The sequence below is a fragment of the Bidens hawaiensis genome, unplaced genomic scaffold (assembly GCF_021521415.1).
Source record: "Bidens hawaiensis isolate Kalapana, Puna unplaced genomic scaffold, B.hawaiensis_p1.1 tig00419466_1, whole genome shotgun sequence".
In the NCBI taxonomy this organism is placed as follows: domain Eukaryota; kingdom Viridiplantae; phylum Streptophyta; class Magnoliopsida; order Asterales; family Asteraceae; genus Bidens; species Bidens hawaiensis.
This window is the reverse complement of record NW_027504873.1, coordinates 88,257-113,958: the sequence shown is the minus strand read 5'-3', so window position 1 is coordinate 113,958 and position 25,702 is coordinate 88,257. Positions and strand designations below refer to the sequence as shown.

The 25,702-nt window shown below is 41.2% G+C and overlaps 1 non-coding gene across 1 annotated transcript; it reads right to left on the bottom strand.

Annotated features, from left to right (window-relative positions):
• Nucleotides 1-18,972: 18,972 nt before the first annotated feature.
• TRNAG-GCC (transfer RNA glycine (anticodon GCC)) lies at nt 18,973-19,043 on the bottom strand. The gene has a single exon. It is a non-coding gene; the product is annotated as a tRNA-Gly (tRNA).
• Between the last annotated feature and the right edge of the window lie 6,659 nt (nt 19,044-25,702).

Sequence of the window (25,702 nt, the reverse complement as noted above, 5' to 3'; positions counted from 1 at the left end):
TCGTTTCATTTTTACTAACTTCAGGTTCTTTAATCGAAACTTTGACAGGAACTGTCTGACTAATCTCAACATCAACAGATTTCTGATTACTAGGATCATACGTATAATTATGGTTATACGGTGGTGGAACTTCAGAAAATCCAATTCCCCCTTTGTTAACTGGGGAACGTTGAACACTCACGATGTGATCAAGCATTGCTGAGGAGTTTCTAAATTGTTCAATTTTTCTGTTTAATTCCACCACTTTTACCTGGTAATCAGCTATCTGTTTATCCCTTTCAGCAATTAGTTTGGTTTTTTCCTCTAACACTTCATAACTAAGATCAATTACTTGTATTTTTTCAGCTAGACTGGCTTTAAGACTTCTGATATCTTTTTCACTAGCTTTTATTTTTACCGAGTAACTGTTTTTTCTAGTTTTAGTATAGTGATGATCTTCTTTTAACGTTTTAAATTGAGCGTCCAAACTAACAAACTGATCAGTTATTGTTTTCAATTGTTCAGACAGATTTTCACATTGCATACAAGGGAGTTCAGAACTTACCTCAGAGAGCTGATCGTTCACTTCTGCCATGTAAGCTTGATTTTCTCCCGTCTCTTTCTCACTCCCTCCAGTTTCGATGTTTACCAAGTTAGCCTGTTCGAATACTTCCTCAACTTGCAGATTCCAGTTGTATCCCCCATGGTGTCTAGATACCATAGCCCTATCCTCACTACCTCCCCCATTTTGTTGTGCAGGCCTGTTCTGACTACGTTCGACTCTCTCATTTGTACATTCCTTGGCAAAGTGACCATTTTGTTGACAGTTGTAACATCTAACCTTTGATTTGTCAAAACCTGGTCTTTCGCCAACGAACTTTCTACCCGTTTTCTTCATGAATCTTTTAACCCGTCTTACTATCATAGCCATCTGCCACTGCAGATCCATCTCTTCTAGATCATCAGCATCAATCTGATCATAGTCTTCATCCAAAGTTGTGGGATCGACTATTTTACCTTTGATGTAATTCTCATAAGATGCAATGAAAGATGCATAGAGAGCAAACTGCTGTTCAGCTGATTTAACACTCATGGGCATCTGTGAGTAGTTGTTGGATGGAACATTTGATGAACAGTTACCAGTTGTGGCTTGAGGTTTTGAAGAATTATTTCCTGCAGCTACGAAACATACATCACCATCCATGTTGAGAGTCACATGACCATCCTGAGTTGAATTTGAGTGTGAGTCTCCCTTTGAGTAATAAGCAGAGGATTCTGACTTTGAACTTGAACTTGAAGTAACTTTCGCACCATACATTCCCGGATCCTGAACCTGATCAGTTGGTGTCTCTTTCCGAACCATGTTAAGTTCAAAAGTTCTTAATTTATTGACTGCTGTTTCCAAGTCGATATTGGCAAACTCTTTATCTTCTCTCATCAAAACCGTGTACATTTCTCATTTCGGTGGAAGAGCATCAAGAAGTTTCTCTACTATCTCCTCTTCTTTGTATACAATGGAGTAATTGCTGAGTTCGGTCATTAGGTGATAATATCTTGTGATGATATCATCAAGTGATTCATTTTTCAAATATTTGAACACCGAGAATTGGGTTTTTAGTAGCTTAATTTTGGATGCACGTATCCCCACATTACCTTCATATCGATTTTCTAGCGCTTCCCATAGCTCTCTAGCGGTTTTGTATTTCCTGAAGGTGTGAAGAATCTATTGTGGAAGAGCCATGGTGATCGCCGCATGAGCTTTACGCTCTGCCTCATACATTTTCCTCTCCTCCTCATCCATCTTACTGTACTTCTTTATTTGATCACGACCCTCAAACAAGGCCGTTGGTGGAATGTATCCATCTTGTATGCACACCCACATCTTAACATCTTGATATTTAACATACTGTTCAAATCGATCTTTCCAAGCAACGAAATCGGTACCCTTAAGCATTTTCGGAGCCTTAGTTGCTGAACCGGCTTCAACTTTCATTTTCACTAGTTCCGTGATGTTTATCGAAGTCATCGTTGAAAGAAACACAACTCAAAACACGAGGAAAGTATAAAATAATTTTTTATTATTTTGAACAGTGCCCAGTAGGCGAAATTATGCTTAACTTCGTTTAAGCTTAACTTCGCTGATACACAACTTCGCTAAACCTTAACTTCGCTTGATTCTTAACTTCGCCTGATGTTTAACTTCGCTTCTTGACAACTTGGCTTAATTCAAGCGAACTTGTGAGACAAGCGAAGTTAATGATAACTTCGCTTAAACTAATATCTTCGCCTAAACCCTACGAACAGTGACGGCAACTTCGCCTGATGAACACAAGGTTTTTGCAGTTTTTAATTTGACGTATAGCGAGGTTTGCGAAGGTTTTATGGGTTTTATTTGATAGTGGGAGATGGGTAGGACACAAAAACTCGGTATTTTAACGTAAACTCGTCCCGCGAATAGTCGAACGGAACGATTTCTACACTCGTGTGATAATCCCGAACCACACAATCACGAGCAAAAGCTCTGATACCAATTGTAGGTTCCCAGCTGGATCTACACGGAAGTATCTCGTACTACGTAGGTGCGGAATCCCTACGTAAGACGATACGAGTGTTTGATGCGATATACGTTAAAACCAAGCACAAATACACGTTACAATACTCAAAAGACACGTTGTATTGCAACTTCTTTAACACGTGATATACAAATCACAAGTACACGTTCTTCAAAACTTAAACAAACCTAAGCCGTAGCCAAACATATATAGTTATCGACAACTTCGCCTAACAGACTAGGCGAAGTTGTCAATAACTTCGCTTGTCCACAAGTTCGCTTATATCAGGCGAACTTGTGAGACAACTTAACTAAAACATCAAAACAAAACACACTAACACGATTACAGACACTAGATACTGAACTACTGACATCATGTACCAACAGATCTCATCCTCAGGAATATTCATCTTTTTCAGCACGTCTAATTGAATAATGTTGACAGAGCTTCCGCCATCTCTGAGGATCCTGCGAACATAATGGTTAGCCACATATAAAGTTATTACCAAACTATCATGATGAGGATCCTGAACATCGACTCTATCACTTTCATCGAAGGATATAATCCTCTCTTTGATCAGCATTTCTCTTTGCAGCAGAATAAGAGGTTCCACAGATGTCGGATCCTCCGGATATGAACATGATTGTTCTTGCATCTGTTAGTGGAGGAGTCGGCTTTTCAGGAATTTTCTAGGGATCCTACTATCTTCCCTTCTTCTTGCCAAATAGCTCTTTCAGGTGGCCCTTGCTGAGAAGATAGATGATCTCCCTTTTGAGTGCAATGCAATCATCATTCAAATGCCCAAAGTCTTCGCGGAAGGCACACCATTTTGATTTGTCTTTCCAGGCTCCTGGTCTCTCCGTTTTCCTTGGCCACATGGCTTTCTCACCTAAATCCTGCATAGCACACATTAATCCACCAATATCAACAGAATAACAATATTCAGAGTTCTTAGGATATTCTTCATCATTTTCCTCATGTACTGCATTAATCCTGGGGTTATCAGGCTTGTAGTAAGGCTTTGCTCGATATGATTTTCCCGGGGATTCGGATTTCCTGTTCGTCTGATCATACTTCGGTATATCGACCTTAGAGTTTTTCTTGTCATCTTCTAGCCTGATAAACCTCAGAGCCCTGCTTCTTGCTTCGTCTAATGACCTGCATGGAGTCATAACAAGATCATCATAGAAAGAGGAGCCCTGTTCTAATCCCAACTTGAGAGCTTCCACTGCTGAAGCTGGGTTTAGATTCGGGATTTCCAGTGACTCCTTACTAAACCTGGTAATAAAATCTCTCAAGGATTCTAACCTTATAAAGATCACCTGTCATTTTCTCAAAAGTTCTACTGCAAGAAAACTGGTTATTAAACATGTTAACTAAATGAGAAAAAGAATTGATGGTGTTAGGAGGAATACTCAGTAGCCATTTCAAGGCTGCTCCGGTCAAGGTGGACCCAAACCCTTTGCAAAGACATGCCTCTTTGATTTCCATAGGGATTGGATTGATCTCCATATGTTCTCTATATTGTGCGACGTGTTCCTTGGGATTCGTTGAGCCAACATATAGTTTCATATTTAGGGTTTGAAACCGTTTTGGGATATGTACGTCGCTAATTGATGGCACAAACCGGGATATCCTGTGACTATCAGTTGGAAATTCAGCTATGGGACGGATTATGCCAGGGACATTCGATATCATGTCCTTAAGCTTTTGTAATTCTCGGGCTAAACTCGAACTTATGCATGCATCCTGCAAAAATCCTTTATTAGCATTAAATAGAATCGTATTGAAAGAGTTACCCTGATTTACATTATGAGGAACAGTCTAGGCGCTGTAGCTCGTATTCCCAAACATAGTATTTCCAGGGTTGATAAGCGGAGCAGTTGGAGCATTGGCCTGCATCGGGATAAAGTCTCCCTGGTGCACATCAGAGGATCCTGAGGGCTGCTGAGCTTGAGTTAATCCTGAAGATACCGCATGTTGATAAGGACCAGCCTGATGGAACAATCCTGAAGATCCGGACTGTTGGAACAATCCTGAGGATCCAGACTGTTGGAAAGGTCCAGCAGATGACGCATACGGGTATCCTTGAGATCCAGATAAGTGCAATCCCGCAGACCCCAAATGCTGGAAAGATGGGGGTCCAGAGTTGTACGCCGTGGTCGGCTCTGGATGCACCAATCTTGAGGATCCTGGAGGAGTGAAATCCAGAGATCTCGGGATTAGTGGTGTGGATTCTTCCGCCGGCTTCTTGGCTTTCTTGAAATCTTCCAATTCCCTCACGAGCATCTGGCTGGTCTTGTTCTGGCGATCCATCTATTCCTGTAGCTGTCTGTACAGAGACAGAAGGTCGTTGTTGGACACCATGATGGGATCCTGGGAAGATGGTTTCGATCCCGAGAACACAGGAGTAGCAGGTTTCTTCTTAGCATTGTCTGGCTTCTTCGGGATACCACCAGCAGGAGGGAGAGGCATAGGTGGCCTTGCTGAAGATACTGAGGCTGCGGCAGAAAATGAAACAATCTTGGGTTGTGAAGACATGTTGTGGATATTGAGAGTAGGGTTTAGTTTGAGAGTGAATAATGATCAAAGCACCGTTTGCCCCACGGTGGGCGCCAAATTGTTTCGGTCAAAAATTGACAAAGCAACTTTTGATCAAATTAGTGCGTGAGGTGAAGTGCTTAATGATTGTAAGATTGAACACAACGATATGATTACGAGGGAAAAAACCCTTGATTATGATAATCTTCGTTTCGGTCAAGAGTTTACAACGTAATCTTTAGTTGAATTTCTTCGGTTAAAGATTATGAACTTAACTTTTGGTCGAATTAACGCTGGATTATTATGATCTCCAGCACAAAAAAACCCCGGATGGTGAAAACTATCACCGTCAATATTATTAATAGTAAAACCGGTTATTACAATGGTTGGAGCTGATTAGTGATCGTGAGCTAAGTGATACAATGAGTACTAGCTGCTAAACAAGTGAATGTGTGTGACCTATCGATTCTATCAGCTCAATATATAATAAGAAGATTACAACTGTTATTCCGATTATTCCGGAAACCCTAGACTATTTCTTCAACAAGCCGTTACTGCCCACGTTGTTTGTTGACGAAGTTCCAGTAGCATTCCGTTGCAATCTACGTTCTTATAAGCATACTTAACACGTGCTCTTAGCTGCAAAACAATCAGATAATACAGGACAATTGAATTAGTCAACGTACCTTCCTCAGAATAGCAGCTCAAGTCAACATCCTTAAGTTATGCCTAATTCCGAGGATAAAAAATCTACACCCAACAAAACATAGCTTTATTTGATAATTAAGTATATAATAAATTTTAAAATGTTTAGAAAAATAAGAAAAATATTTGTATATTTTTATATTAAAAAAATAATTTCTCTTTATGAATCTGTTTTTAATAAAATTTATACCAGTGTGTTCATAAAAAGAATCTCAACAAGACTATGTTTTCAGATTTTTAAAAAAGCTTATTTATTAAAAGTTATTAGATTTTTTTATATGAAGCTCTTTTTTTAAATGATTAAGAGGTCCATAGAAATATTGACATATGGTCATGTGATTGTTTGCAAACTAGTTTGGAGTGATGAATGGTTTGTTCTGTTTTGGACAAAAATCAGCTAATAATCAAGTATCCAAATCTGTTATGTGAGGTAAGGTGCCAATTCAATAATAACGAGTATATAAGCGTGATATTGATGAACACGATGATTTGATCTCGAGGGAAAAAGCCCTTAACCAAGATAGTCTTACCTTGGTCAAAACTTATCAAGGTAATCGTTGGTAAAATAGTTCCGGTCAATGATTAATAATATAATCTTTGGTCGAAGTACTTTAGTCAATGATCAACAAGGTAACCTTTGGTCGATGAGTATATGGTTATCTCGGTTTCCGGCACAAAAAACCCCCGGACGGTGAAAACTATCACCGTCGAGTTAAATAAAAAGTGATTACAAGTGTTTGTGGAGTATATGATCGAGATTACCACGAAAGCTAATGTCTAGAGAGAGTATTTGTTTCTGCTCTAGTGTGTGTGTAAGTACATGTGTCTTTTCCTATCGATCATACTCAAATATATAAGGAAAAAGTAATTAACAAACTTAACGACTTCATCCTATAAATCCGCTAGCCTTCCATTCTTCACCAACGTGCTCTTTGACCATGTGCTGATAGCCACTCAGTAGCGAATAAAGCGGTAGACCAGGTCTAGATACCGTTGTTGTTATTTAAACGTCAATATTCTAGAGAGTTCGTCCATAATCAGCTATGTTGAATTAGGATCCTATATCCATGTTCCAGCTATAGGATGTCCCGTGAGGATAATTGATGCAAATTCGTCTTAAAGTTGATATACCTGTCTAACACATCACCATACTAAACGCAATCATTAGTAAACACACAATACCGAGAATCGTCGATCCTTTATATCCTGATGTATATTTCAAGGATAAACTATCCATAAGACAGTCAAGGATAAATGATCCTCGGTATAAAAATCGTGGCCTAACAATTGCCCCCAAAATGGCGGGTGACAGTGGAATACAACTGTCATTTTGAAATTCAAAATCACTGCAAAATAGTAGATGATTAGACGTGTGCTAGGCGGTTGATATTCACAAACCATAATTACAAGCCGCCTATATATGTGGTAATTATAATCCTTTTATAATCACAAATCTAAGCGCCTCTCAGGTATCTTTTTTATTCATCTTTAACCGATATCTCGACAGTTTCCACATCCTCTTCCTCCTCTTTTTTCTTTCATGATGAACTTTATTCGCAAAACCTCCTTCAATCACCTTCTTCCGAAGTCTGTAAATTCACAGACTCAGAAATTGATGAAATTCGATCATGTTTTCCAATCAACGCGGTTTTCCGACCTTTCGATTTCACAGCTCGTAGTGACAGCATCTCGAAAACCTGGGTTTGCTTTCCGGCCCAACCGTTTCTCATAGGTTATAAGTATCCATTCCCCAACTTTACTCAAAGGTTCTTCAGCTTAGCGGGAATTTTTTATATTCAGACCATGCCAATGTTGTGGAGAGTCCTTCATACTATAGAAAGGATTACAATGGAGGAAGGAATCGAGTTTGGCTTAGCGGAATTAGCATACCTGTACAACCTTGTTACCCATGGTTCCAAACGTTTCATCTTTAAATCGAAACCTAATCAAGAGAACCCCATTTTTAAAGTCACCCTTAAGAGTACCCTCTGGAAAAATCAATTTTTCTAGAAGAGACTCTATTCCGGGTGGAACTAATCTTCCCAAAAAGTGGATACCAAAGGGTAGGATCCAGGATCCTTAGATAACACAAATAGGATACTTTATTGTTTCGCTAACCACTTCTATTATTTGTGTAGTTGAAAACTTCGATCTACTGACCGATCTTCCAGGAGTTGAAGACAGAGTAAGGAGGTTTTTGTCATTGGATCCTGCAATCAGAACTTTTCAGGCAAAGTCTGTTGAAGCCTTTCAAAGACCAAGTCCAGAATCAATCATGTCAAGTAAGAATAATAATTTTTAGTAAAAAGCATTAAAAGTTGAAAACTTATCTGCTATCTGCTATTTATAGGTGCCCCAAAACCAGGAAAGTCTGCTTCCAAATTCTCCCTCAAGGATATCGACTGCATGCTTAGCAAGAAAAAGACTTCGAACTCGACTCCAACATCCGAGCCTCGTCCAATCACAACCTGAACAAAGTCTGGGTCCAAGAGAAAGAAAAGCTCAGACACAGAGAACCCCTTTGATGCCGAAAAGCAGATCCTGGACATGCTTTCTTCTGTAAGGATCCTTTATCTTCTGTAAGGATCCTTTATCTTCACCAATTTACATTATCTCGAACATTTTCCTTGGCTTATTCTACTTTTATTCATAGACCATTGATTCTGCCCGACATTATTATGAGAAGACTGTTGCAGAACATGATAAGACCCTCGCCATACTGAAATCAACAGCTGCTGCTAATGAGAAGGCCCTCTCTAAGATGACCAAAGAGAAAAGAGAAATAGAGGCGCACACTGCTGCACTGGCCGTTCAGATGCAGATGAAATCAATCGGGTAGCCGAAGAGGCGAAGGTATGGGCAGCTAAGTCTATCTTAGAGGCTAGAATCAAGTTAGTTACCGAAGCCAATGATCCATCATTTGATAAGTCTTCATGGGAAATCAAAGAATGGAAGCAGGCCTTGATAGACTTAGGTGGAGGCGAGGAGGAAATTGAGGTTGTGATGGTTGATGTGGGCGAAGCAGGAACTAGCGGGGTGAAGGGTTTGGATGGAACTGAAGGTAGAAACAAGGCAACGATGGGCGATGAAGGATACAAAAGATAAGGCTCGAGCCATTTTTTTTATTTGGTGTTGATGTTTTTATGAACAAAATCTATGGTCTATAATAAACAATAGTTATTTAGGATAAAGGATCCATGATCCTTAAGACAATATGCGGGGGTGACAAAGGTGGAGGGATCTTCTGTTTGTGTGGATGAAGCCTTTGTTGCCCCTGTTTTTAATTTTCCTACACTTTATGAACTATTAGTAACTCTTACTTAATCCGGATGGATGGTCCATCTTTTCGTATGATGAAATCCGAGTTAAGGATTTTGGATAAGTCCTAGCGGCTTATTTCAATATATAAATCTTTTGACTATCTACCTGTTATTTATTTTCAAAAACTTGTTGCTTATAAGTTTAGCATTATTAATAATTTGATAAATAATCTTGAGTAAAAGATTTTTAGGATAAAAGATCTTTAAAAATCGTCTAGAATAGAATATCCTTAAATCATAGATTTTAGGATAAAACATCCTGATTAAAGAAAATTTTAGGATAAAGCATCCTAAAAATAGCTAAAGACTTTAGTAATCAAATAACCTCTTAAAAGATTAGCCTTTCTGACCGGAATATCCAAAGTTATTGCAATAAATATCAAACTTAAGTTAATCAATAAAGATCATACCAGAAGGTCTAGATAGACCTAGGTTACTAGAAGTATTGAACTCTTAATGTTCCTTACTAGAGTAGCTTTAGGATCTGGGATCCTTAGTTTCTTGATCTTCAATAATAACTTAGAAAGTTCACTGCAAATAATTCATATTATTAACTGGAATCAAACCCATTAGACTGGGGACAAGCCCAACAAATATTATGGGGACAAGCCCGTGCAACTGGGGACAAGCCCGTGTAATATGGGGACAAGCCCGTGCAACTGGGGACAAGCCCATAAAATAATCTGGGGACAAGCCCAATAAACTGGGGACAAGCCCGTGCAACTGGGGACAAGCCCAAACTGGGGACTGGCCCAAAGATACGGATGTCAACTGGGGACTCGCCCAAACCGGGATTTAGCCCAAACGTGAGATAACGTGAAAACGTTATAAATCGGAGGTATGGTACGTCTACCATAATTCGTAGGATCCTCCATATAGCCGGAGACAACGAAATTGTCAACCACTAAGCGTGTACTGGTCCCGCTGCCCCGAACTATATGTTGGATAGCGTGTGCAACTGGCGATCGTGAGAAAGGTGAAAACCTTTAAACCTTAGGGGATATGACCATCGGGGGTCGTATCCAAACGTGGGCAAGGCCAAGGGAAATAATAAAGTACCTTAAACGCAAAGGAGAGGTGGCCAACCTCTTGAACATCAAATGAATCACTACAATCCTGCATGGTTACTCAAAACTTGGAAAAGATAAAGTATTAAGAATATATTATCCTTAAATTAATAATAATTCAAAAGAAATAATAGATCAGAAAGATGTTACTGATTTAAGGATCCTAGATCCTTTTCTGGATAATATATCCTCTCAGGATAGTGGATCCTGATCAGAAAAAATATTTCTTGAGGTGGATGGCATTCCATGCTCTTGGTAACCTGTTGCCTTCCATTGTGAGCAAATGATATGCCCCCTTTCCTGCTTCCGACTCAATTTGATAAGGTCCTTCCCATTTGGGCGCTAGCTTCCCATCAGCCAGATTTGTTGTGTTTTGTAAGGCTTTCCTCAATACTAGATCTCCTTCTTGAAATCTCCTGATTCTGATACTTTTGTTATATTCCCCAGCTACCCTTTGTTGATAAGCTGCCATTCTAATTTTTGCTAGATCTCTGAGTTCCTTTATAGTATCCAAGTCTTCAAGAAGGATTTCTTTATTGGCTTCAGGATCACGGATGCTGGTTCTCACAGTAGGAACCACCATTTCTGTGGGAATCACTGCTTTTGATCCAAACACCAAGGAGAAGAGTGTGTGGCCTGTCGCATGTTTGGGTGTAGTTCTGTCTGCCCAGAGAACATAAGGAGTTCTTCAGCCCAATTTCCCTTCTTGGATCCAAGCTTCTTCTTTAGATTGTTGATGATGATCTTGTTGCTGGACTCTGTTTGACCATTGGCTGGAGGATGAACCGGAGTCGAAGTGATCATTTTGATGCCCCAACTGTCATAAAAGTTAGTGGTTCTCTTCCCGATAAACTGTGAACCATTGTCACAAACAATTTCAGCGGGAATACCAAATCTAGTTATAATATTTCGTTTAATAAAAGATATTACTTCCTTTTCTCGGACTTGTACAAATGCTTCTGCCTCAATCCACTTGGAGAAGTAGTCAGTCATAGCAAGCATAAAGAGTTTTCCACCTGGAGCTTTTGGTAGTTTGTCTACAATATCCATACCCCATTTCATGAAAGACCATGGGGAGGATATAGGATATAGAGGCTCCGCTGGTTGATGAAGGATGTTCGCATGTCTTTGGCAAGCATCACACTTTTTTGAATACTCCACTGCATCTTTCTTCAATGTTGGACAGAAGTATCCAGTTCTGAGTATCCTGGAAAATAATGCTCTTCCACCTGTGTGATTGCCGCAATCTCCTTCGTGAAAATCCTTAAGTACTTCTTGGGTCTCAAGATCTTCGATGCATCTCAGATATGGACCTGCAAGAGATTTTCTATATAACATATTATCTAATAAAATATATTGGGATACCTTGAGCTTGAAGGACTTGGGATTTTCTGTGGCTGGAATTTCTCCAGTCTGAATATAGTTCTTGATAGGATGAATCCATGATCCTTGGTTATTTGAGGATAAAGTATCCCAGAGCACGATTTCTTTGTCTTTTGTTATCTCCCCAACTTCCTGTTCTCATATTGCTGGCGGGAGAATGTGGATTATTGGGATTTTCGAATCCTCAGGGATCTTCAGAGATGAGGCTAAGTTTGCTAAGGCATCTGCCCCAGCGTTTTCTTCCCTCGGTAGCTGTGTAATATTAAATATTTTGAAGGATTTCGACAATTCCTTCACAACATCTAAATATTTCATTAGTTTCTCACCTTTAACAGCATACGAGTCGTTAAAGTGGTTAGTTATCAACAAAGAATCTACATAAACTTGAAGATACCTGATTCTCATGCTTTTGGCTAATTGCAAACCTGCGCTTAAAGCTTCGTACTCTGCTTCATTGTTTGTTGCCTGGAACTCACAAGCTATGGACTGGGGTAATATGTCCCCCTGTGGCGATTTCAGTAGGATCCCTAATCCTATTCCTCTTAAGTTGGATGCTCCATCTGTGAAGAGTATCCAAGGATCCTTGGTATTTTCTAGTTGTTGGACTTCCAAGTCAGCCTCTTTTTGTAGATCACTAGTGAAATCAGCCACAAAGTCCGCTAGCGCTTGAGACTTGATTGCTGTTCTTGGCTCGTATTGGACATCATATGCACTCAATTTTACAGCCCACTTAGCCATTCTACCTGACAACTCTGGTTTTCTAAGAACATTCTTTACATGATAGTTAGTTCTCAAAATAATAGGGTGAGTTTCAAAATAATGTCTTAGTTTAGTAGAAGCCATAATAAGTGCAAGAATTAGATTTTCTAAATGAGAATACCTGGACTCCGCATTTAGAAGACTTTTACTTACATAGTATACAGGATGTTGTTCACCTTCATGATCCTTTACCAAGACTGCACTCACAGCATTTCCTGAGACAGCAAGATATAGATACAAGGATTCTCCATCCATAGGCTTCATTAGAGCTGGAGCTGAGGATAAGTAATCCTTCAGGGCTGTAAACGCAGCTTCATGCTTTTCAGTCCACTCAAATTTCTTGTTCTTTCTAAGGATATCATAGAAGTCTTTGCACTTCTCGGAGGATCTTGAGATGAGTCTATTCAAGGCCGCTATTCTTCTGGTGAGCCTCTGGACGTCTTTGGCATTTGCAGGAGATTTGAGATTGACAATAGCTTCTATCTGCTCCGGGCTTGCTTCAATTCCTCTCTTTGTGACCATATATCCCAGAAACTTTCCAGCCTTAACACCGAAGTGGCATTTGGACGGATTTAGTTTCATGTTATAATGGTCAAGGATATTGAATGCTTCCTCAAGGTCTCTGAGGTGATCCTCTGCCTTCTTCGACTTTACCACCATATCATCTATATATACCTCCATAGTTTTGCCCAATTGGTCCTTGAACATCATGTTGACTAGTATTTGGTATGTTGCTCCTGAATTTCTTAGTCCGAACGGCATAGCAGTATAACAATATATGCCGGTTGGAGTCATGAACGATGTGTCCTCTTGATCAGATGGTTCCATCTGAATTTGTTGGAATCCAGAGGAAGCATCCATAAAGGTGAGCATTTCATGTCCAGCCGTTGCATCCACCATGGCATCTATATGTGATAATGGGAAAGGATCCTTAGAGCATGCCTTGTTTAAATCCGTGAAATCGACACACACCCTCCACTTTCTATTCTTTTTTGAAACAACGACCACATTAGATAACCATCGAGTATATTGAACCTCCCTGATCATACCGGCTTTAAGAAGTTTTTCAACTTCTTCTTGTATGATCTTGTTCCTCTCAGGAGCGAATTTTCTTCGCTTCTGATGGACGGGTTTAATAGATAAATCAAGGCCGGGTTTATGAGTGATTACCTCTTTTGAAATACCTGTCATGTCTGAGTGCTTGAAGGCAAAAGTAGATCTTCTTCGCCCTAGGAAGGATATTATACCCTCCTCGATTTTGATGGGGATACTGGATCCTAGGAACACTTTTATCTCTGGATCTTCGGGGTCCAATGATACTTCTTTGAGGTCTTTTTCCCGAGCTTCCAACACGTTCCTAGGATGATGCTGTAGTTGCTATGCTATAGTTTGCTTGGCTGCTGGCTTCATTGATGATGAATAGTAGTTCTTAGCCTCCGCTTGGTCACCTACTATCTTTACAACTCCCCAAGGAGTTGGTAGCTTGATGCATTGGTGATAAGTTGAAGCTACGGCCTTCATTCCATGAAGCCAAGGCCTACCTAAAATAACATTGCAACAGGAAAGGTTATCTATAACACAAAATTGTTGGTATGAATTTAACCCTTCGATATAAATTGGGAGGTTGATGTCCCCCAATGTTTTTTTAGTTTCGCCACTGAAACCGACTAGCACCGATGTTCTTGGGATGATTTCTGAATCCGGGATGTTCATCTTTTTGAGGACATCATGCTGGATAATGTTGACCGAGCTGCCCCCGTCCACCAGGATCCTGCGTACATAATGGTTAGATATAAACAAAGTAATAATCAAACCGTCATGATGAGGATCCTGAATGTTCAGCTTGTCTTCCTCATCGAAAAAGATTCTCATGTCTGTTGTTAATGTGGTTGATACTATTGGGTGATCTCCGTTATCCATCTTGATCTCTTTGGCGAATCTTTTTGCTGCGGAGAAAGATGTTCCACATATGTCTGAACCTCCCGAGATAAAATTAATTGCTGGCACATCTGGCTTGTTTTGTTGAGGATCCTGGATCCTTGAATTGAAAAAGACTCTCTGATCAGTCATCCGAGTAGTGGGGATGAGTGGTCTTCTCTCATTGTCCAATTCGAATTCTTCTACGGGACTTTCTTCTATGGCACACGAATCTTTAAACAATTCGTAGTCTCTGGAGACAAAATTGATCACATGGGCATCCGGCGGTGGTGGTGTTGCTTTTTGTGGAAGATCTTCGGGATCCTGGATCTTGGATTTCTTCCTTCCCAAGAGTTCTTTAAAGTGACCCTTGCTCAGGAGGTATCCAATCTCTTTCCTTAATCCGATGCACTCGTCTGTTGCATGGCCAAAATTTTCGTGGAAGGCGCACCACTTAGACTTGTCCTTGAAACCGACAACCTTCTCATTCTTTCGGGGCCACCTTGCTTTTTCTCCGAGATCCTTCATGGCACAAATCAAGCCATGAGTATCCACAGAGAAACAATAGTCGGAGATGCAAGGGTAGTCTTCATCGTCATCTCCTTCTTCAACTGCCTGTACGTTCTGATTATTGAACTTGGCGTATGGCTTCGAATTGTTGTTCCTATTCCAGGATCCTTTATTCTTCTCAGGAGTTTCTTGTTTCGTTTGTCCCCCGAGACGATCCTGGATCTTCTTATCTTCCTCTAACCGGATGTATCTTAATGCCCTGTTTCTGACTTTATCTAATGTCCTGCATGGAGTCATCACTAAATCATCATAAAAGGGGGAGCTCTTTTGAATTCCCAACTTGAATGCTTCAACAGCAGTAGTCATATCAAGGTTTGGGATTTCTAGAGCTTCCTTGCCGAACCTGGTAACAAAATCCCTAAGGGATTCATCACTAGGTTGAACAACACGATATAAATCACTGGTTAACCTCTCAAATTTCCGACTACGGGAAAATTGAGTGTTAAACAAATTAACTAAATGAGAGAAAGATGTAACCGAGAAAGGGGGGAGACTTAGCAGCCATTTAAGTGCAGCTCCTGTTAGCGTGGCTCCAAATCCTTTACAAAGGTAAGCCTCCTTGAGTCTTTCAGGAACATGATTAATTTCAATCCTTTCCCTATACTGGGCAACATGCTCTTCTGGATCGGTGCTCCCATCATATGTCTTCATGTTGGGAGTTTGGAACCACTTCGGGATTTCAGCATCACAAATGTGCGGAGCGAATCTGGATAATTTGTGACTTCCCTCCGGTATCTCAGGAATTGGATGTATTACCCCGGGAACACTGGATATCATATCCTTGAGTTTTTGTAACTCCTTGGCCATTACCTGGTTGATACATGCATCCTGCATTGAACCATGGTTAATATCTAAAGATATAGGATCGTACCAGTTACCTCTCTGCTGGGTGGAGTTTGGTATTCCAGACGGGTATCTGGGATAAGAGGAGTCAGCAATCGGAGTGGGTCCTCCGGAAGCTATGGTCTGCATGGGGATTATGTCCCTATCATGGATTTCGGAAGAACGTTGATGTTGGGATCCAAAGGATTCTAGATCTTGAAATAAGGATCCTTGATAAGGAATCCCAGAGGATCCTGGCGGAGGCATCCCTGATCCCCTTTGGAACATCGAGGAACTCTGCATTGGTTGACCCATTGACCCATGGTTGAAGCTAGGTGGTCCTTGCTGGGAATCCGAGTACCCTTGAACCTGAGGACCCATGGATCCTTGTTGAAGGATATGTGATCCTGACTGAAAGAGTGAGGATCCTTGAGCCTGCTGACCCATGGACCCTTGTTGAAGGATGGATGATCCTGGCTGAAACATTGAGGATCCTTGAGCCTGTTGACCCATGGACCCCGGTTGCAGGATAGAGGATCCTGGCTGAAACAGTAAAGATCCCTGCGAAGGCTGAGCCATGGATCCTGGACTGGTGAAATCCAGCATCCTGGGCACCAAGGGAGTGAGATCTTCTGCTGGCCTCTTATTCTTCCTGAGATCTTCTATCTCAAGAAGGATCCTTTGGTTGGTCTTGTTCTGCTGCTCCATATATGCTTTAACCTGCGAAAACATAGATGAAACATCACTGTTAGTATTGACCACCGGGGTAGCAGCAGCGGTTTTCGAGCTATGGAAGACTGGTAGTTGTGTCTTGCTTCTAGCAGCAGCAGTTCGTTGTGCTCCCGTGATTGGCGGAGGCATCGGTGGCAAGGTCCTTGATGAGAGAGAAACCGATGATGGCATGGTTGACGACGCAGAGGTTGATTGAGAGGCCATTGCGAGTGTTTAGGGTATGGAAAAATGAAGGTTGATGAGAATAATATGGATTATAGCACCAATTTCCCCATGATGGGCGCCAAATTGTTTTGGACAAAAATCAGCTAATGATCAAGTATCCAAATCTGTTATGTGAGGTAAGGTGCCAATTCAATGATAACGAGTATATAAGCGTGATATTGATGAACACGATGATTTGATCACTAGGGAAAAAGCCCTTAACCAAGATAGTCTTACCTCGGTCAAAACTTATCAAGGTAATCGTTGGTAAAATAGCTCCGGTCAATGATTAATAATATAATCTTTGGTCGAAGTACTTTAGTCAATGATCAACAAGGTAACCTTTGGTCGATGAGTATATGGTTATCTCGGTTTCCGGCACAAAAAACCCCCGGACGGTGAAAACTATCACCGTCGAGTTTATTAATGAATAAAAAGTGATTACAAGTGTTTGTGGAGTATATGATCGAGATTACTACGAAAGCTAGTGTCTAGAGAGAGTATTTGTTTCTGCTCTAGTGTGTGTGTAAGTACATGTGTCTTTTCCTATCGATCATACTCAAATATATAAGGAAAAAGTAATTAACAAACTTAACGACTTCATCCTATAAATCCGCTAGTCTTCCATTCTTTACCAACGTGCTCTTTGACCACGTGCTGATAGCCACTCACTAGCGAATAAAGCGGTAGACCAGGTCTAGATACCGTTGTTGTTATTTAAACGTCAATATTCTAGAGAGTTCGTCCATAATCAGCTATGTTGAATTAGGATCCTATATCCATGTTCCAGCTATAGGATGTCCCGTGAGGATAATTGATGCAAATTCGTCTTAAAGTTGATATACCTGTCTAACACATCACCATACTAAACGCAATCATTAGTAAACAAACAATACCGAGAATCGTCGATCCTTTATATCCTGATGTATATTTCAAGGATAAACTATCCATAAGACAGTCAAGGATAAAGGATCCTCAGTATAAAAATCGTGGCCTAACAATTGCCCCCAAAATGGCGGGTTTATCAATTTCTTTGATTTTTTATGTTCGTTTATTTAAAATCTAAACGAATATAACTGCAAAGATAAATGACCATATATGAACACAAACAAACATAAATAAAAACATTTAAATGAACACAAATTAACAAATATAAAACTTTAAGTAGATGACTCATCCAAATAATATTTAATTATTTTTATTAATACATAAACCAACATTAATAAACAGACAGAAACGAACATAAATAAACGAACGTTGATGAACATAAACACAAATGAACGAACGGAGCATGTGTTCATGTTCGTTCGTTTAATTAAACGAACACAAACTTTTTGTTCAAGTTCGTTTGTTTATTAAATAAACGAACTTCCCACCGAACAATTCACAAACGGTTCACCAAACGTTCGGTTTGTTTACATGCCTAAAACGAACTGCTGATGTATCTAATATCTCTTTGTATAATATCCCAATTCCCAAAGCATTACATGCCCATGTCTGATTTCTTCTCTAAATTATAACATTCATGTTATCAATATCATATACGATGTGAAAGAAATAAACAAATGCGGTTGTCACTAACCAAACGTTCGGTTTGTTTACATGCCTAAAATGAACTGCTGATGTATCTAATATCTCTTTGTATAATATCCCAATTCCCAAAGCATTACATGCCCATGTCTGATTTCTTCTCTAAATTATAACATTCATGTTATCAATATCATATACGATGTGAAAGAAATAAACAAATGCGGTTGTCACTAACATAACTATTCAAAATTAATCATGGTTACAATAATATAAATAATCTTGCGGTAGTGGGCTTATTATGAAATTTAGCCGTTGAATAATAAAAAGAAATTAACCAGAGATGATTCTGACAATGTAAGTATGTAACACAACTCGAAAATTACCATACTTTAGATTGCGAATATTATAAGATTGGTTCAAGGGTTGTGCACGAAATCAAAAAACCAATCTGAAAAAATCAAAAATTCAAACCGAAACAAAAACCGATGGTATTGTATTATGTTTTTGTAAAAACCAATCTAACGGTTCGGTTTTGGTTATGCATGTAGCAAAACCCGAAAAAACCGAACCGAATTTCTAGATTTTATTTTTTTTCATTTTTTTAATTTATGAATGTTATGAACATCAATTTTTTCATTTAGAGTTTACCTGTTAAAAAAAACGATTAAAACTTACTACATTTTCATGACATATGGCTAACACACGTATCAAAAATAGTCACTCATATCCTTATCCTCAAATAATTTTATGCACTTCATCAAACTTTAGAGCATGGAATGCAAGCCAAAAAAAAACAAAAATGAACTCAGAAGTGCCTATTTTTTCCTTCATTAAATTGAGGTAATTATAATGGACCCAACCACCATTGAAGGCTAGTCATCACAGCTCAACTGCACCAGCCGGGAATCGAACCCGGGTCTGTACCGTGGCAGGGTACTATTCTACCACTAGACCACTGGTGCTTCTTATTCTCGTTATAATACGGAAATATGTATGTTTAGTTTGTGTATGCTGCAAATGTGTATATGGAGGTTAATAATTTAAAGTTAAATACAACTGATATCTGAATAAGAAATAGCGTAAAATTGTTGATATTTTAGTAATTAACTCTGTATATCATTTGTTAAGTATAGAGTAAATCCTTTTAGTATGTTTTAATACTATCTCATTTCCCTTAATGTTTCTTGCTCGTGCTTATCATTTATTAAGTATCGAGTAAATATTGTTTTAAATGTTTTAACATGATCTCATTTCTCTCCCGCTCTCCGTATTTTTTGCTCTTGCTTAGAACCCATCCTAGGTTTACAAGTTATATGTTGAATCAATAATAAGAACAATGATATCCAGTATTTTGAATAATGATTATTTTATGTTTGGGGGATACAATCCATTTCCATGTTCAATATTCGATTACAATATGATTAAATCAAAAGCCATATTGAACCAAAATCTTCAAAACCAGTTTAGCCTTTTGGTTTGTTTATAATTCAGTTGGTTTAGTTATTTGGTCTTTCGTTTTTTAGAAATTCAATTCAATTAACATGAGGAAAGCAATTCAGAAAGGGGTGGCGGCGCAGCTTGTTGCCCGCCTACCTGCTATATTGATGTAATATCTTTGTTTCATCAGTAGAAATAAAATAAATCAGAGGAAAAAAAAAAAAAAAAAAATTAACATGAGGAAAGCGAGTTCAATATTGGTATATTGATTTACCAACTTTTAAATAGTACATGTATTTAACTCATTACTACATCAAGGAAGCCAAAACATGAACCGATAAATACCTTACATATAGTCTTGTTTAATTTTGGTTTTTCCTGTTTGATATCAAGACTAAATCAAATTGGAATTCGGTTTTCATTTCGATTTTGACCATTGTTTATTTAATGCTCTCTTTCTACAAGTGTCCATAGAGTGCATTATTAGTTAATTACATTATGACTTCAACGTTACAATATCATTACCATGATGGCATTGTAAAATAATCCAACGTAAAACATACAACAATGATTTTATATAATTATGTTGTCCAGCAAAATTGACAATACATTTTAATAAGGTGACGAATTCGTAGGTAATTTGTCCACAACTTCTTGTTATTGTGTATATTAATCATTATATAATATGATGCTTCATATTTGACTAAATAAAATATTAGAACCATCGAATCAAAACAACTAAAGTAACCAACCAACCATATTTAATGATGGAGATAATATATAGATATTAAACAAGTTAACATATTAGATAACAAAATGATGTAGACCTAATTCATATATACTTGGGTTTGACAAAAAATAAATTATGTTAGCCTTAGAATCGGTGAATAGTACTGAATACCAAGTGTCACCCGATTCTAAACTTCCATAAAATAAACTTTAGGCCATTTATTTTCCAATTGAAATTGCCCCATTTAGTTATGTTATAATGAGGATTCGATAGTCGGTTTCAATATGATTTAGTTCCAATTATTTCCTAGATTTATTAGTGAGGGTTTGAATTCGGTTCTTTCCATTGACGGTTGCATTTAAGTAATTTTCTGGTTAGGGTTCGGTTGCCATCACTCAGTTTGATCACTCTAGTAAGTTAGTGTCGGGTCGGTTGCTGATTTTTTTTCCTGCTCCAGTGATATGTGAGGTTCAATTGAATCTCAAAACTATTATATAAAAGAAGGTTATTTAATCTAAAGAGTCAAACGAACAACGATCAATAAGGAGTGAAGAAACGTGGATCTACTCACTGGTAGCAGATCTACTTTCCTCGGGTATGATTAAACTGTTTCACCGATGGTTCCTTTGAATCCGTGTTCTTCCACCTACAAAATGAACAGCGCCGTTACTTACCCCTCAGAAAGGGACAGAGGGGTCCTCTTTGGGGTAACCCTCCGGCGTGAGAATCAGTATCTTTGTGGAGAAGATAATAAAGTATGAGTCAGTGAAATCTCAAGAGTATTGCTGAATCGCTGAATACTCTTGATTGTGTGACTGTGTGTTTTTCTGTAACTGACTGTGAGTGAATATAATTCAATATGATTGAATGTGATATCACTGCTTGTAACTGTCAATGATTGAGTGTGAATGAATGTCTCATCAAAGTGGAGTTGATGCTGTATTTATAGTGCTAGGGTTTCCACTGGCTGGGCTCAGCCTCGTTGGCCTCCTCCAATCGCACTGCGCCACGTGTCCTCTGGGACACCTGGCGCTTTCTCGTTGGTTGAAATCATGTGGTAGCACATGTGTCATGCTGAGTTGTCGACCTTTCATTTGGCAGCTGTCAACATCAGCATATTCTTACTCCTTAAAAAGATGCCTTCTAGAAGAGTGTCTGACGTGCACAATCAAGGTTGCCCTGATCCCGATTTGGATAAGGACGAGGCTGATTATGTGCACGTGTGATATGCGCCCATCCTGAGGATGCGCGAAGTCTTCTTTTTATTCTCACGCGCAGATATTTCATGTGCAGGTGTGATATGCACGAGCGTGTGATATGCGCCGCGCGCTGGTGCGCCACGCGCATATGTGACGCGCGAGCATATGTGATGTGCAAGAGCATGCGATATGCGCCGCGCGCATATGTGATGCGCGAGCAAATGATGCCTGAGCATGTTTTGTATGCGCGATGCGCCTGGGTTTTGGCTTTGTGCCTTCATAATGTCTTTATCTTGTGGGTTGACCCGCCTTGCTTGGTGTTGAGGCGGGTACATACCTCTTCAAGCCCCCCCAGTCTAATGTGTGTCTTATCTTGCGCGAGCGTGGTAAGATAGATATTAGACTCACTGAATTGTCCTTTTATAGGGGGTTTTGTCGTTTTCTTTGTTGTTTCCATCGTCGCGCGAAGTTCTATCCATTTGGTTGAAAACGAAAGGTCCAAACACGTGGTTGGTTGGTGATGACGTGCGCCGTAAACGTGTCAGACGTTTCGTGTGCTCGAGGTGCTACAGTTGCCTTTCACGTCCCCTCACACAGCTGTCTTGAACACGTGTCGCACTCGCATTGGTTAGTACCTGCGAGTGGGGGCGCGTCTCTGTTCCGTGGCAGGTCGGTTACATCTTTTTGTCCCCTCACACAGCTGTTAGGGACACGTGTCGCGCCGTCGTTGGGTTGCCCCTGCGAGTGGGGGCGCGTGAAACCCGATCAACTGCCACATTTCTCTCTCCTGGGCCTATAAAAGCAGGCCCTTAGGAAATTTTTATCTTCATCTTCATTGTTGCTAAAATTCAAATTTCTGCTTTCACATTCTGATTTGAGTGTTTACATCGATTCGAATCCTCGATTATCGGCTATTACAGTTGTATGTCTGATAGTTCATACTCGTCTAGCCCTTCAATCACCTCCGTTGCCTCTCGAAGACGCCGTGTGAAATCTGTGGTGATGTCGACATTGAAGCAAAAGGGGAAGGGGAAGAAGGTTGTTGAGACCACATCGGAGGAAGTAGGGAGGACCAAGGCCACCAAAAGGTGGAATGAAATCCCCTGCAAATTGAAGCAGGCAGATCTCGACAACCTGATCACCTCTCAGGGCTTTCCCACCCTGTTTGGCTGCATGTTGCCTAGGTCCGGGCAAACGGCGGCGGACCCGCCTGCCGGCTATATATCCCTATATAGCCACTTTTTCTCCCACTGCAACCTTCGTCTCCCGATGACAAGGTTTGTGGGTGCACTGTTGAAGTTCTATGGGATTCACATATCCCAAGTCCATCCGTTTGGACTCGTGCGCGTGACTCACTTTGAGTTCATGTGCAAATCCCAGCGCGAGGAACCCACTCCTCGGCGCTTTCAATATTTTTATAAGGCCAAGATCCAAGACAATTGGATCTCTTTTATTCCTCGCAGTCAGAAAGTGAAGTGCTCCACTGTTTCATTCAAGAGCCTTCATGACTGGTCTGAGAGGTTTTTTTACATTAAGGCCGGTGTGATCCCCATCCGTATGACCATGCGCTCTATCACTTCTGCGCCTGCGGATGAGGGTGTCCTCAAGAACCCAACTGGCGCATGGGTTAAGAAACTGACCGCCGAACCATCCCCCGCGAAGAAAATTTGCGAGGAGGCGCTGGTTGGGGTCGGCATGAGCAGGCTCTGGGCCGACAGCGCGCTTGAGCCCGTTATCCAAGTCGACGGGTTGTGTAAGTTTTTTTTTTTTTTTGTTTTTATATTTGCGCGAGCATCGTTCTTTTGCTGATATCATTTAACTTGGCTTTGCGCAGTCACCAAGGATTACATCCTTGCCGCTTATGATGAACATGTGGAGGGCGGCTCCGTCGAACTTGGCGCTGGGGAGGTTGGTTTCCCGGATCGCTTCGATGACCTGTTCATCCCAGTAGATCTGGATTTTGACTTTGACGGTGACGCGCCTGGTAAGTCTTCGCACTGCTGCTCATTCCTTTAGAATACCCAAGTTTATTAACATTTCTGTCGCTTGTTTTTGTAGATGCGCTTGAAAACTACGAGCTAGAGCTCGCGGAAGAGGAGGAGGAGGAAGAGGAGGCGCCTCTACTAAAGCGCAAAGCTAAGGGGAAATCTGGCGCAGGGGCCAGTAAGAAACAGAAGAAAGAGGACACCCCTGTCGCTCATCCCCATGCTCAAACGAAGGGACCTAAGGAAACCCAGGTGTTTACCACAAAGGTTTCTTTAGCTTCTCTGCCTGTGAGAGTGGGCAGACCTCCTGTCCACTTGAGGTATGGTGGCGTCGCCTCCTCCTTTCGCGCGGCTGAAGAGAGAAGCAGTGCCGCGCCTGCAACAGGTATACTTTATTTATCTTCATCTGGCTGATTTGTTATTAAACCTTTGCTCCTTTAAATGTTTGCAGAGGCAGCGACGGTAACAGATCAGCCGCAGGCGCCACAAGGTGCCACGGCTGCGCCGGGGACTCCATCGAAGTCCCCTGTTCTACCCTCTGAAAAGGGTAGAATGGATTTTATGGCGATGTTCGATGCGCGAACAGAATTGCGCCAAGGTAAGTTTTGCACATATGTCTTCTAAATTTTTCCCTTTGGAGTCAGTCATAAACAATTTTTCCTTGTTTATTTGTTCATAGGAGTTGTAGCTGGCGCAACAGTTGCTGGTGATACTCCCGGCGGCACTTCCGGCGCCGCTGGTTCTGGTCCTGCTCCTGCTAGTGCTGAATCTCCCCTTATTGGGATTACCAAGGAGCAGGAAACCGTATTGCGCGCCGAACTGGCGGCGTCGAGACCTCCCTCGCCTCCTCCTGCACGCAGCCCTCCCCGCGAGGCTGGTTTGGAGCCTTCCAGGTCGCAGGAGAAGAGGCCTGTTGAAGAAGACGAGGAGGACGAGGGGGTTCAAGTTGAAGACTCCTTGGGAGACCGCGCCAGCCCTGCGATGCCGCAAGTGTTCGCAGCGCAGACCTCTGGTGGGGCTGGCGCTGACTTTCCTGCTTCATCCCCGCAGGTATGTATTGATTTGTTGGTCCGCTGCGCGTATCTCCATATAAGTATGTTTTATGACTTAGAACTTTTCTTGTGTTTTGCAGGAAGGTGTCCCCGTTTACCGCCCGAGATGGAATATTAATGAAGAGAGTTCCTTTCAATCCATGGGCGTATGCGAGGACTTCTGGGCTCATGCCGTGCCTCCTACTGAAAGGAGGTATCAGGAGGAGCGCACCCGCGCGGACTTGCTGAACGACCATGTTTTCGCTGGGTCGGCTTTCTTCGCTGCTTCCCAAGAGCTTCGTCGTGATTATGTTAAAGTACGCGACGCTCTTGTGGAAGCCCAGCGAGAGGCTAAGGTGGCCGCCTGGAACCTGTCTGATGCTCGCGCGCGAGCTGAGAAACTCCAGGCGGAGCTCAGTGAAAACAGAGCAAGTGCCAACACCGCATACATCAAGCGCGGGCATGAGCTCCAAGCTGCGCGGGAGAAGCAGCAGTTGGCGGAGGCCGAAGTTGCCAAGTACGCGCGCAGAGTGCGTGTCTTGGAACAGCAGGCCGAGGCGCGTGACCAAGCTATCGTCCAGAGTATCACTGAGAAATCATCACTGGAGAGCGAGGTTGCGCGCCTGAAAAGGGATTTGGCGGCCGCGCAGGCCGATAGAGATGAGGCCTTAGCGACGGCGGCGTCTAGCCAGGAAGCACTTGGTGCTGCGCAGGCGGAGAAAGAAAAAATTTTGGCGGCAGCAGCGTCTGATAAGGAGGAACTAAAAAAGACTAAGGAAACTGTTGAGTTATTAAACTCTCAGGTTCCTGCCCTCGAGACGTCTGTTGCTGGCCTCGCGCAGGATCGCCAATGGCTGGTGTCACAGGGCATGGCTCGGTGCGCTTTGGCGATGAAATATTCCGCCGAGTTTCAAGCCCTTGTGATGGACTGCAATGCCGCCGCGCGTTTGGTGGGCCGAGCTGAAGGGTTTACGGATGGGTATGAATATGGCATGTTGAGGAAGAACCCATCCGAGTACCCTTACAAGAGCGATGCGGCCTGCGCGGACATGGCCGCGGTGGGGGAAAAGTATATGAATACTCCCATCCCCATCCTTATGCAGGTACCTTGATCATAATGAGTTTTTCTTGACTAACTTTTCTAAGTGTTTTGTACTCATTACTTTTCTAATGATTTACAGATAGCTGCGCTTGCTGACCAGCCTGACCTCGGCGCGCTAAAGAAGTTGCTTGATGATT